Source organism: Dioscorea cayenensis, unplaced genomic scaffold, assembly GCF_009730915.1.
Source record: "Dioscorea cayenensis subsp. rotundata cultivar TDr96_F1 unplaced genomic scaffold, TDr96_F1_v2_PseudoChromosome.rev07_lg8_w22 25.fasta BLBR01001230.1, whole genome shotgun sequence".
Classification (NCBI taxonomy): Eukaryota; Viridiplantae; Streptophyta; class Magnoliopsida; order Dioscoreales; family Dioscoreaceae; genus Dioscorea; species Dioscorea cayenensis.
Window position 1 is genome coordinate 13,865 of NW_024087621.1, and position 13,864 is coordinate 27,728.

Here is a 13,864-nt window from a genome sequence, read left to right on the forward strand (position 1 = left end):
AAACAATAGCATTTTAGGGTTTACAAGTCCAAGTACCCTCTAGGGATTTAGCTTTCCATGGAGCAAGATACAAGCAATAATGAAATCAAAAATAAAAACATGCAATCCATAAGTAAAACCCTCGGTATTTGTGTACACGGTCTTGTGGAGTAGCCTCGTCCTCTTCAAAGATTCCCTTGTCAAGCCTAGGACACACTTTGCCGAATCGGTGTACATGAAAGCTCCCCCAATAGCTCTCTTTCAAAGGAATGCGGTGTTGATGGGCGTAGAACCACTCTAAAAGCCTTGCCAAAACCCCTCTAAACCCTAGACGCAGGCTTCTCCAAAGTTGGGGAAAAGATGGAGAAAAGATGGAAAAAGAATTCCCAAATCGATACAAGTCATGGCTTTATATAGGGCTGGAATTGGGAATCCACACGGGCTTGTGGAATTTCCACATGCCGGTGTGAATTTCCAGAACTTGGTTTTTCGATGCCCTGTGAACGATAAGCACGCTACGATGAAATTTCTCAGAGTGATTTGCTAAAGTAACCTGTTACATTACTCCGCCCAAAAATACTCTCGAATCCACACTTTTTCATCGAGGGCAACATAAAGCGGGACTGCGCCTATGCCGTAGATCGCGCTCGCTTCTTCAATAAGAGATAACATTGACGAAGATCTTGCTATCATTGCATAAGTCAGAATACGCAAATGTGACTATGTTTGTGCCCCTCCAAACTATGTAATTGCTTGAGCGCATGGAGGTTGGTACACATTCATGTATCTTCGAGCACAACTTGTGTCTTTACGTTTGTTCACTCCAAGATTCCATCAACAAAGTGCAATCACAATCTACTTTGGTTTCCTTCCTCTATATTTGGCTCCACAATCCTACATGCATGAAAGTAACACGAATACACATATATAAGCGCTAAAATCTGATAAAAGTAATGCTTATCGTAAGAAAAGAATACTTGATTACTAATACATAAGCACTTATCATTTCCCTTCTTCCCTGGTACACAAAAAGATTTAAACTAGAGCAATGCCTTTCCCTCAAAATAAATAGTTGCTAATTCACCTTTACTGTCTCATCAGTGTTATCAATCTCAAATAATTTCTCAGCTGTATAAATCCATTCAATCAAATCATTGCCATTAAAAATTAGAAACTCTAACTTTGTATAATGGCTAATAATGCAAGAATTGTTAGAATTAGCAAGATTTCCATGTCCAATACCTGCATCCTGCTGTAAATGATGCTTCGGTTGGGTAGAAACTTTTAAAATGTTACACCATTCTACCTGAAAATCAGCAACTGAAAATCATACAAAGCTTTGGAATGTTGCTCTCGAACATCTTCAATAGCCTTGGACTATCTCTCATCAATATCTCAAATGAGATTCTCCAAATCCCCCAAGTCTTGTTTCTTGTCTCCATTAGCCATGGTATAGGATCAAAGGTCTCGATACCAATGTAACAAAGGAAAAACAACTAAGAAATAGTAGCAAAAATGAGACAAATCTCTCCAAGAAATCAAGCAAAGGAACTTCTATTAAATCTCAATCAAAGATTCCATGAACATTCATTGTTCTGTTACAAAGCTAATATAAGAGAAATGAAGGGCTAAGATTTAATCCCAGAAGTGTGACCATGACTTAACACTACGTCCAGCGGTCTAGATTACGACGAAAGCAGTCCAACCAATCCCAACACACTTAATCCACTCGATCCACGTGTCACATGATGAGAGCCCAACTTATACACTTGACACTCATCAAATGGCCAACCACTACTCTTCAACAAACATTTGGAAACCAGGAAACTCCCTCCACTGAACCCTTTAGCAGATTCAAATTCTTTTTCTCTCACGAAAGAATACACTTATAGAACCTCAACAAATCTTCCGGAGAATCATTCTTCTAGTAATTCACATCAAACAAAACACACTCACCTGTGAAGCGCCTATTTTAATTCTCCACATAACAAACTCCATGGCATCCAATTCCAAGGTACTCCTCTCTCGGGTCTCCGCTTATAATCCTCACAAATCTGATTTAAATCGACTTAATGAGCTTCAGATTTCATCGCTTGAGCTTGATTTTCATCGTGTTTCATCGATTCTTTCTGGATATTGCTGGAGCGGCACAAGCGAAGCTGAAGCTATACAACTACTGGCAGAGCAATTGCTTAATTTTTGTCAAGTAATTTGTCCCCATTTTGGGGTTTCATTAATGTTTAATTTGCGTTTGCCTTTGGAAAGGTTTAGATTATGAGTACAAGGCGAGTGGATCTTACGAAGGTGATCATTTTGATCGAGGTGTGGTGCCAAACCAATTCTTGATCCCAAATTGGACTTTTTGTCGTTGTTTTTTTATTACAATTTTTGTAGAATTTGAGAAGTTAAATCCAATTAGTTTTGTGCTAGTATTGGTGGCTGGAGACGTAGTAGTTGGTGATTCTTATGCTATTGTTCTTGTGAGTGCGTGATATATGTATTTTCAAGTGAAAAGTATGGTTTTTATGTTGCCTTTTCATAATTGTTGTGTGAATTTATTTTCATTTTATTTTTTTTGAAGTATTTTGAAGATAAGTACCATCAGCATCCATTTCCACAAGGATCTTAAGAAGAAGCCTCTTAATCTCCAGGTGAAGAAAAAATAATGTCTTTATTTATCTTATTAATTTATTTTTGCCTTTTTTTTTACGTATTACTAATAGAATGCTTAAGAGTTGCAAAATTGCAGAGGCACATATTGTTAAGTATTCTTAAATTAGGACACACTACAACTTGGAAGTTTTCTTCACCCCTTTAAGGTCATCTTCTAAATTTCAGGTCATCTATTGAATGGGTGCATGGTGTTCATGAAGTAAAATAAAATAAAGTTAAAAAAAATATATTTCTCCATTTTTTGTTTGAGGCCAAAAATAAACTACAAGAAGGTTGTACCATATAATATTTGGTTTAAAGATAACAAAAGTTAAAGGTTATGTTCTGACTTTGTATATAAATTTACAAATGAGGATATAATAATTACAATAACAATTTAAAAAATATTTAAAATTTGTTACAATATCATATGATACAATATCGAGCTTCTCACGAGCCTTAACAATCTGAATAGTTTAGGACTCAAACTCCATTCATTTACTTAATAACTAAGCTTTTTTTTTTTTAACCAAACTTAGCAATGCTCTCCACGCGGTTCGAAAATATTGACATCTAGTAAATTATAGGATAAATAAATATTACTTTTCAAGTTAATTTTCACACAGACCTTAGTTACTGTATCATTAAATATGCCCATTTTAGCGTTTAAATTTTTATATAAAATAATAATAAATAAGCATATTACCATGTGGGCATAAGAGACAAACTCTGTTTGAGGGCATTTTAGTAATTGTCTAAAGAAAGGTCTTTAAATAGAGGCATCCACCATTTTTTTCTTCATTCGGTACTCTCTTTTCTCTCTAACGTAGAATGTACTCTCTTTTTTTGGGCTGTGGTGCTGCTTGTGGGGCTCGTGGTGTTAGGAACTAAGAAACATAGGTAAGAATAAAAGATAAAAGCAAAAAGAAAAACACAAAGATTTAAGCGATTCACCCAAAACTAGGGCTACGTCCACGGCCGCCTGTTGATTTCACTATTTTTCTTCTCCAAAAAACGTTTTCTTTTTAGAAGAATGAATGTATATATATGTAGGGAATATATATATGTATATGTATATATATATAAGAGGAAAAAAACCCTAGTACAGTGGAAATTTCCAAAATACCCCCTCAAAAATTTCCAAATAATATGACTGTGTGTTCAATATGATCAAGCTCCACACAACTCAATAGTCTCCCACTTGGAGACTGATCTCATCCAAGTTATCAAGCTTCAAATCTTCAAAGAAAAATAGCTGAACAACAAACCGATGAGAAAAACTTCTAATCATCAGGTGCTCAAACCAACTGAAGCTTTGTATAGCTTTAGTTTGTCAACAATAACTACCTTGGTAAACATATCAGCTAGATTTTCACTGCCGGGAATCTTCTCAAGAGGCAACACTTTATTATCTAATAAAGTCCGAATGAAATGGTACTTGATAAGTGCTTGAGTAGACATATTTTTATATATGTTTTACATGCATTGAGCATCATTTTTACTGTGGTTTATGTCTCATATTGTGTATTTGGTGTTCTTTTATGCATATAGGTTGTGAATGCCTTGAAGAGTAAAAAGGAAGCAAAGATAGGCTATAAAGACACAATGTTGGGAGTTCTTGTTCAATTCAAGGATCAAGACACGAGAGCGGTTCATAAAGCGTGGAGATGTGTGCAACCTTCCAAGAAGATTCAAGTCAATTCACTATTTGGAAGGGCACAAAGGCAGCCACATCTTCATATTCCTTCTCTCTGTGAAGATTGCAAGACCTCTCAAAGATAAGTCGATGAAGAAAAGTTTTATAGCCTACCACATGGACGTGTGCCTAGACATGTGACCTTAAGAGAAGAGTGTTCGAATCGCGTTTTGTGAAAAGTACTGTAGCAATTTCAATGTAGCAAAATTACTGTTCACGCGGCCGCGTGGAAATTCCTCGCGCCCGCGTGGAAATTTCTGCAGCCCACGCGGCCGCGTGGAAAATCCACACGGGTGCGTGAGGGCACATGACAGACGCGATTTAAGGCCTATAAATAACCCTTTTGCCCTATTCTTTCGGATCTTTTGTGCGGCTCTTGAGGGGTGAGACGGCTAGGGTTTGGAGAGGAGGTATTTGCGGCTTTGGAGGCGCTTCGTCACCAACTTTGATCGATTCCTCCTCCGTCATAGCATCAAGGAAGCCACCGGTGAACCTAGCTTCGGAGTGGGTCCTTCAAGACGTCGAAGCTCTCCATCAAGGCGATCAGTTCATATATAAGGGGGTTTATTTCTATGGTTTTAATATACTTTCATTCATTGATGGTGTGTTTTGTATGTTGCTCCATGGAGAGCTAAAACCCTAGAGGGTATTTGGGCTTGTGAACCCTAGGATTCTCATCTTTTGTGGATTTGCTTAGTGTTTCTATTTAATCCGAGTTTGATTTAGTTTTAATCTTGTATTCTCATCGCTTGCTTGTTTAATTAATCCTTGTGGTTGATTGGATTTGCATGATTTGTTACTTTGATGTGAGAGAGGTCTCCATTAGAGTTAGAACTTCAAGGTTAAAGAGAGTTGAGAGGGTGAGTCATGAGATAGTGGAGTGTCCCCTCTCCCTTTCGATTGAGTGTATTCTATCTCCGTTCCTTAAGCTCTATGCAACCATATTTGGTGTGAGGCATGAGATTGAGAGATTTCTCCGCCGGGACCTCCTAGGGGGTTAGGATCCTTCGCCGGGAATTAGGGTTGGATCAATCTTTAGGAATCGGATACAACTCTTGGAATCCCTAGAGTGCTTTGCACTCATATGTGGTGTGAGGTGTTGAGATTAAGCGATTTCTCCACTTGGACCTCGTAGGGGACTAGTATCGGTGATCAGGAGGCCGGATCCGATTATATTTGGATTTCCACGACTTAACTTACTCATCATAGAAACACTTTGCTTATTCGGTACCTAATACCGAGATCCTAGGGGTAGCATTGCCCGAATACCCCACTTTTTCTCGATTGAGATCTCCATCCATTTAACCCTTGCATATTCAGTCTCCGGTATTCACTTCTTCGCACATTAGATCACCACACCTTTTCGATTTATCATTAGGTTAGAAAGCGAGAGAGAAGTTAGTACTAGTAGCCATGTTCCCTGTGGATTCGACTACCCACTCACCGGGGTAATTATTACTTCGACACCCGTGCACTTGCGGTTTACACGCATATTCGGACGCGTGTCAGTACTTTAACAGTATATGCTTGTTTCTTGAATGAAATACTGAATTCCTGGCAAGATGAATGGCACATTGGTTGTCGCTGTACAAAATACTATTCTCCTGCCTCTTTCCCAATTCTGGCAAAAAGTTTTGTAACCAGATCATCTCCTTGCTAGCTTCTGTAACAGCAACATACTCTGCTTCTGTTGTAGAAAAAGCAATAACTTTCTGCAATTGAGAAATCCAACTAACTGTAGTGTCATTTAATGTATAGATATACCCTGTAGTACTTTTCCTGTTATCTGTATCTCCAGCAAAATCAGCATCTACATAACCCTGCAGGTTTAAACTTGCACCTGTGAAACAAATACATTCATCTGATGAGCCCTTCAGATATCTAAGAATCCACTTAACTGCTTTCCAATGCTTCTTTCCAAGGCTACTTATGAATCTACTCACAACTCACACATCATAGCATACATCAAGCTGCCAATAGCTGAGGCATAGGGCACCTTCCTCATGTAATCCTTTTCTTCTTTAGTCTTTGGTGACTGTTCTTTGCTCAATTTGAGATGACAACCCAAGGGTGTGCTTATAGATTTGGCTTCATTCGTATTGAATCTACTAAGAACTTTCTTCACATACTCCGACTGTGAAAGCTTCAATATACCATTAGCCTTATCTCTAATGATTCTCATACCAAGGATTTGATTTGCAGCTCCCAAATCCTTCATTGCAAATTTTTTTGACAATTGTTTCTTCAGATAATTGATCTCCTGAATGATGGACCCTACAATAAGCATATCATCTACATACACCATTAAGATGATATAGGAATTGTCAAAGAACTTGATATAGCAACAGTGATCAGCTTCATATCTCTTAAACTTAATTTCATGCATAAAACTATCAAATTTCTTGTACCACTATCTTGGAGCTTGTTTCAGGCCATAGAAGCTCTTTTTCAGTTTGCAGACTTGATTTTCTTGTCCCTGAATAATGAACCCTTATGGTTAAAGCATGTAAATGCCTTCATCCAAGTCACCATGAAGAAATGTTGTCTTCATATCTAACTGCTCAATATGTAAATTCTCTATAGCTACAATTCCAAGAACCAGTCTAATCGTTGATATCTTCTCAACTGAGAAAATATCTCTGTATAGTCAATGCCCTCCTTTTGCTAGAATCCTTTAACTACTAATCTGGCCTTGTATCATTTGCTACCATCATGCTCTTTCTTTATTCTGTATACCCACTTGTTTTCAAAGCCTTCTTACTTGCTGGCAACTCAGTCAGTTCCCATATTTGATTCCTCAGCAAGGAATCCATTTTCATGGTTAACTCCCACTTGCTTGAATTCTTGTCTTGCAAAGCTTTATCATAACACTCTAGTTCACCACCATTAGTCAGCAGAAGATAATTTAGTGATGGTGAATAAAGTTGAGGAGGTCTAATGTTCCTAGAGGATCTGTGAACTTCAGCTACAGGTGTACTCTGATCATCCTATGAATATGCATTCTCCTTATCTTCTTCACTCATTTTCTGAACAATACTTTCAGTCAATTCATCTAAGTTGACAAACTCGGATTTCTTTTGATCTGTGATATTTGACAGTACGGTTGACCTGCACTTGTACATAGCCCATTCATTAAATATCACATTTTTACTTTTGATAATTTTTCTGTTTTGTTCATCCCAAAACCTATAACTAAATTTTTCATCACCATAGCCAATGACAAAACATCTTTTAGACTTTGCATCAAGTTTACTTCGAGCATCAGAATCATTGTGAACATAAGATACACACCAAAAAACTTTTAGATTTGAAAACTTCACTTTTTTACCACTCCAAACCTCCTTAGGAATTCTAAACTCTATAGGAACTGATGGTCCTTGATTTATTAGGTAAGCTACAGTGTTAACAACATAAGCCCAAAAAACTTTTAGCAACCCAGCATGTAGCCTCATACATCTAGCACGCTCATTGAGAGTTTTGCTCATGCGCTCTGCCACATCATTCTATTGTGGTGTCCCAGGAATAGTCTTCCCCATCTTAATTCCTTTTGTAGCACAATACTCACTGAATCCTCCATCTATGTACTCCACTCTTTTATTTGAACTCAAGCAATTTACTTTCAAAGCTGTTTTTGTCTCAACCATGGCTCTCCAATTTTTAAAAGTCTTAAATAAATCTGATTTATTTTTTAAAAAATAAACCCACGCCTTTCTACTTGAGTCATTGATAAAAGTTACATAGTACCTTGAACTTCCAAGTGATGCAATTGGTGAAGGTCCCCACAAATCAGTGTGCACTAATTCCAATTTTTCAGCCTTCGGAGTCCTGCCAAGTTTCAAGAATCTCACCCTTCTCTGCATTCCTAAGATGAAACTTTTACACATGTCAAAATCAATAAACTTTATTTCTAGTAGCTTTCCTCTTGACAACAACATCTTAAATCCTTTCTCACTCATGTGACCAAGCCTACAATGCCATAGGCTTGCACCAGTACTTGCTTCAGTAACTACAACTGTATCTCTTGGACATGAGGTCATATATAGGGTGCAATTCTTTTCTTCCACGAGCCAATACTCTGGCTCCCTTTGTAACCTTCCAGGTACCACTAGCAAACAGGATTACATGACCTTCATCATCAAGTTGTCCAATAGAAATCAGATTCCTCCTCGAGTTTGGAATATGTCGAACCTTCTCCAATGACCAGATAGATCCATCGGGTGATGATATCTTAACTTCTCCCACACCCACAACATCCAAGGCTGAACAATCAACTAAGTAAACCTTTCCAAAATCACATGCAACAAAATTTTGTAGGATTTCTCGGTGTTGAGTGGTATGAAATGAAGCTCCTGAGTCCAAAATCCAATCATCAAGTGGACTGTCTATTGCAATAAGTAATGCATCATGTATCTCTTTTGTTACAGCATTAGCAAAATCATCTTCATTTTTCTTTTTAGGGCTTTTGCATTGGTTCCTGAAATGACCTATTTTCCCACAATTCCAGCATTGTACTAGATGGCCTGATCTAGATTTACTTTTGTTTCGATTGAAATTTATGGATTTTGATCTGCTCCGATTTGAATTTTTGTTATTATTTCTACCTTTTGTCTCAAGATTTAGAGCAGAACTAGATCCTAAAGTTTCACCTGCATCTCTCTTGCGAATCTTCTCAGCCAAAACTTGATCTCGTATATCGTTGTACTTGAGCTTTTCTTTTCTCATATAATTGCTTACTGACATCCTCATTACTTGCCAACTGTTTCGCAAAGAAGCCAGAATGATCAGAGCACGAACTCATCATCAAAATCAATTTCTACAGATGGCAATTGGTTTGTGATAGTGTTGAGCTCGTTTAGGTGTTGTGCTACTGATGCGTTCTCTACCATCATCAAATTGAACAATTTCTTCATTAGATACACCTTGTTATTTGCTAATGGCTTTTCATACATACCAGACAACACCTTCATTATATCTGCTGTGGTCTTCTCCTTCACAACATTATATGCAATAGATCTTGACAGAGTTAATCTGATAACTCCCAATACCTGTCTGTCAAGAAGAACCCAATCCTCAGCCTTCATCATCTCAGGTTTTATCCCAAAGAGAGGTAGATGTAATTTCTTTGCGTGCAGATAGTCTTCAATCTGCATCATCCAATACGCGAAGTCTGTGCCATCGAACTTTTCTACTCCAGATGCCTTTCCTGCTTCCTCTGCCGTTGTTCCCACTCAAAACCAAAATACCTTGCTTTGGTATCAATTGTTAGGAACTAAGAAACAAAGGCGAGAATAAAAGAAAACAAACAAAAAAAGGAAAAACACAGAGATTTACGTGGTTCACCAAAAACTATGGCTACGTCCACGGCCGCCGGCTGATTTCACTATTTTTCTTCTCCAAAAAACACTTTTTGTTTACAAGGATGAATATATATATATATATATATATGCAGGGAATATATATATAAGAGGAAAAAACCCTAGTACAGTAGAAATTTCCAAAATACCCCCTCAAAAATTTTCAAATAACAAGACTGTGTGTTCAGTATGATCAGGCTCCACACAACTCAACACGAGGTGGTGACTAATGTCAAGTGAAAAAAATGCCTTGTTGTTCTAAATAAATTCGGGTTTTTGCTAAAGTAGCCCTACATTTATTTTTAATAGTCAAAATGGCTCTAGAGCCATCACATCCATGTATAGTCAGCATTTAAGTGCTAACTGAATATTTTTATTCCCTTAAAGAAATGATATTTTTTTTTTCACTTTCCTCCTTTTTTTTATTTATAATTACTATAGTGGTTTTGTTTTAGCTATTTAATTTTTTTGAAAATTTTATTGTAACTTTTTAAAACTTATTAAAATTTTAAAACCTACTTATTTTGAAAATATATTATTAAAATAGTTGAGTTGAACATCTATCCAAGAAAAAGAAATGAAAGGAAAGAATACAAGAAATACGCGACCATTTGGCACCAGATATCTGGAGTTGTGGAAAGAGCAGCTGTGATAAGCGGAAAAACCAAAAGAAATGGATATATTAATTATAAAGAACATAAGGGGTCAAAATGCAAAAAACAAAAATCACAGCTTTTTTGCTTTTATAATACCCGATCAACAGCATAGTTAGCACCAATATGCTGATTAAGCTATAATTTGATGACCCTAGGGCCATTTTGACAAATATAATGGTTTTAAGGTCATTTTGACTATAATAAAAAAGAAAATTTGAGAACCACATTGGAAATAGCCCTAATAAATTGTGCTATAAGTCTTTGTTTAAGTTTTTGTGTTAATTTTTGTTGGTTAGATATGCTAGTCATTGTTGGGTTTTTTACTTGTAAGAACTATATTTTTCTTATCTTTAAAAAAACTAAGTGGTTTGATATGCTTCTCATTGTTGAACTGAAGTGGTTCTCGTTGTTAAGTCTTTGTTTAAGAACCATTTCTCCTTTATCTTTAAATATGTTTAATATTTGATGAGTTTTTGATGGGGAAAAGGGAAGATAGCATATGACTGGATATGTTTTTCGTTGTTAAGTCTTTGTTTAAGAACTGCTTTTCTTTATCTTTAAAAATATTTGATATTTGATGAGTTAACATGGAGTTATGACACTGCAACAAGCATTTTTAATCATAACCAATTCTTCATTACTCTTGGAGTGTGACAGATTATACTGATTGCTTTGCAAAAAAAACTAGTTATATATTAATTTTAAGAAATGCAATTTGATGGCCAATAAACTGTTATTCTTGGAATATGTGATATTTGTTAATGAAATACAGATTAATGAAGCTAAAATAAAAATATAAGTAAGATTAAGTAAAATGCTATAAATGCAAAGATCTTACATCAGTTTGGATCACAGACATGTGGGATAGTGATAGGTTGAATCCCCTATTTAGTCCCTCTATTTAGATCAACCTGCCCTTTTAGTCCCTCTATTTTAATTTGGCCGCATAAGGTCCCTCTATTATTTGAATTGGGAAATTCTGGTCCTCATGCTAATAGCCATTTCTTTTATCATTTACAGTTAATTGGGACTGGCTAACTAAAGAATTTAATTTATCAGATCCAATAACCTAAAGCTAAACCCTCTTCCTCTATCCTATCTTCCTCCATCCCTCTCCAGCCATCCCTACCAGAATCGTCCCCTAATCCGACCAAGCGGCTGCCCCCCATTCACGAGCAATATTCTAGGCTAAGAGTCATCTCACTTTGCTCCTTCTTTCTTCCTCCTTGCAGTCATCAAGAGCCACTCCATCCACTGATTAGAGCCCTTAGTAGAATAGAGCCATTAACGACCTTGAAGCCATCAATCACCATTAAACCGGTCGTTGTACACCTCTAGTCGATCGAAGAGTTCTCTTCTGTCAAGTTCCCAGGTGGGTTTTTTTTATATTGTATGTTGTTATCTTTGGTAAGGTTTGTATTAAAGGTTAAGCTAAGTACCTAATATTATTAAGCATAGGGTTTTTTAAGAGCTACTGCACCTTGGATTTATTTATTTTTCTTATTATAGCATAGCATGGCTACTTTTGATGTATGCACCATGAGATATCATCATGGGGGGTCTTTGGTTAAAGAAGGAGTGCTTAAGTATGATGGTGGGAGGGTGGATAATTTTGTGGTAGACCCGGATAAGCTATGCCATTGGGATTTACTAGGAGACCTGAAAGATTTATGATATGTCATTAAAAAGACCATCAATTTGTTTTTTTACAGATGATGGTTCTTTGGGGGAGTTATTGAGGAATATCAATGATGATGTTGGAATCGTAGATTTAGTTGAGGTGTTGAGGAAACATGGGGTTAGAGATATTTATGTGGAAATATTAGATGGAAATCATAGGATATCTCTTCCATAAGGATTATTGGATTCAAACAGTGTTGTGGATGGAGTTGTTGATATGGATGAATCTATCAATCTAGGTGCTAGTGATGATAGTTCTAGTGAAACTGTCAGTCAGTCAAGCAAAGATGATGAAGAGGTGCTACTTGATGTCCCTTTTTTTTAGTACAACTCAGACGTTGATGAGGAGATAAAGGTAGCTAGGGATAAAGTCAAAAACTATATTGACTTAAAGAAAACAGTGCAAAGAAAAGATGGTCAAAATGATGGTGAAAATTCTGTTGAGAACCAGGGGTTAGATGGATCAACAAGACAGCATGTTCAAGGTAGAAATGAAGATGCAAGGATTATTAGACAATCTGCAGACACTAGCAAAGTGACTGGCTATGAAAGTGACTAATTAAACTCTTCAGATCTAGGTAGTTATGATGATACAAGTGAGGGTTCTGATGGTGATGATGCAAGGAGGCATAGGTCTAGCAGGAAATTGTATGACCCATCTCTGCCCTTGGATAACTTCTCCCTAGACCTAAGGTCAAGGATCTGAAATTATTAAAAAAATGAGTTGATTGAATTTTCTACAAGGAGAGGATTTGAGTTTAAGTATCTTAAAAATGATGCCAAGAGGGTTAGGGCTAGGTGTTCTGCCAAAGGGTGTACTTGGTTGATATTATGTTCTTGGTGCATTGGCAAGAAAGCATTTGTTATGAAGAATTATTCTCCAGAACACTCATGCCTCCTTGGAACAACAAAGAATAGGAGAGTGACACCCCCATTGGTTGCTAAGAGATTTGGTGAGGTTATTGCTGCTATGCATTTCATTAGACCTAGGCATCTGAGGGCACTTGTCAGGAAAGAGTTAGGGGTGTTTGTAACTAATAAAGTTTGCAGAAATGCAAGGGATTTGGTTCTTAAAAAAAATTAAAGAGCAGTTCAAAGAAGATTTCAAGGGTGATAAATAACTATACACTAGAACTAAAGACAACAAATGTAGGCTCCAATGTGATTGTGGAAAGTCAGAGACAACATCAAAATGAAATACCTATTTTTCAGAGAAGTCAGCTATCAAAGAAGGATTTCTTGGAGGTTGTAGGAGGATTGTAGGCCTAGATGGGTGTTTCTTGAAAGGTCTGCTTAAGGGGGAGTTGTTGGTGAGTGTGGGAAGAGATGGGAACAATCAGATGTTCCCAGAACGAAACAACAGAGATATGGACTTGGTTTATTGACATGTTGAAGGCTGATATTGGCATTGGGGATGGGCTTGGATGGGCAATTATCAGTGACATGCAAAAGGTACATGTATAGACCACTTAACTGTATTTTTTTTACTCACTAGTCAAACAATTTTAATTTGGTCATTATCTTCACTGTAGCGTTTAATTCATGCAGTAAATGATCTACTGCCATTAGTAGAGTACAAGATGTGTGCTAGGCATATTATGCCAGGTGGGGGAAAAGACACTAAGGAAAAGAGCTTCAAATGTTATTTTGGAGTGTTGCTAGGTGTACAAACCAGCCAGAGATGTAGAGACAGCTAAACCACATGAGAAAATTAAAGGAGGTGACAGTGCTGTAGAGGAATTGCTTGAGAAATATCTAATTACAGGTTGGTGTCAGGCTTTTTTTTTTCCGATGTTATCAAATGTGAGGTAGTTGATAACAATATGACTGAAACCTTTAATGGGGTC